We start from the raw sequence: 693 nt of genomic DNA, 5'->3' as shown, positions 1-693 counted from the left end.
CCACTAATTGCTCCTCAGAAACCCTATATAAGGTCGCTATGAATCAGTTCTGGCAGCACTTATATAAGCTATACCAGCTTTCCAATAAGCCAACAAAGGTCTCAGAAACAAAATGAATAATGATATTATGACAATGGAAAGTAAAAGAAACTGCATATGAATTTTCAAATGAAACAAATTCTTATACAAAGCTAGGATTCCTAGTAAGAAAATATAAATAATGATAAATTCCTTAAAATATATTATGAGGTTCAGAATCCTTTATACTACTCTTTACGTGAGAATGATGCTTGGTTGCCCTTTGTTGAAATGGATCTGAATTATAATTTCTAGCTCTCGTGATCTTTATCCAAATGCCTTATTCTTAAAGAATGAAATATGTCATTGTTAAGTGCTGATGCACTGGCTCCAACTCACAGCAATCCTGTATAGATTTCTGAGGAGTGGTGGTGGGCTTGAACCACCAACCCTGTGGTTAGCAGTCCAGTGCTTAGCCTACAGCACCACACCAGAACTCCAAGAATTAGATTATGATGTCTCAAATCACACAAATGCAATAATAATAATCTTACATCAGCAAAATGAATTAGAAGAACCTGTGTTACATGTGCCAATAAAGAATGTGCTTTTAAAAACGTAGAATAGAGAGAGAAACTCTGTTAACTGATGGTATGTGGAGGGGATTATAATCAA

Source organism: Chrysochloris asiatica, unplaced genomic scaffold (assembly GCF_000296735.1).
Source record: "Chrysochloris asiatica unplaced genomic scaffold, ChrAsi1.0 scaffold00004, whole genome shotgun sequence".
NCBI classification, from domain to species: domain Eukaryota; kingdom Metazoa; phylum Chordata; class Mammalia; order Afrosoricida; family Chrysochloridae; genus Chrysochloris; species Chrysochloris asiatica.
The sequence above is the reverse complement of the archived record's forward strand: the minus strand, read 5'-3'. Positions refer to the sequence as shown.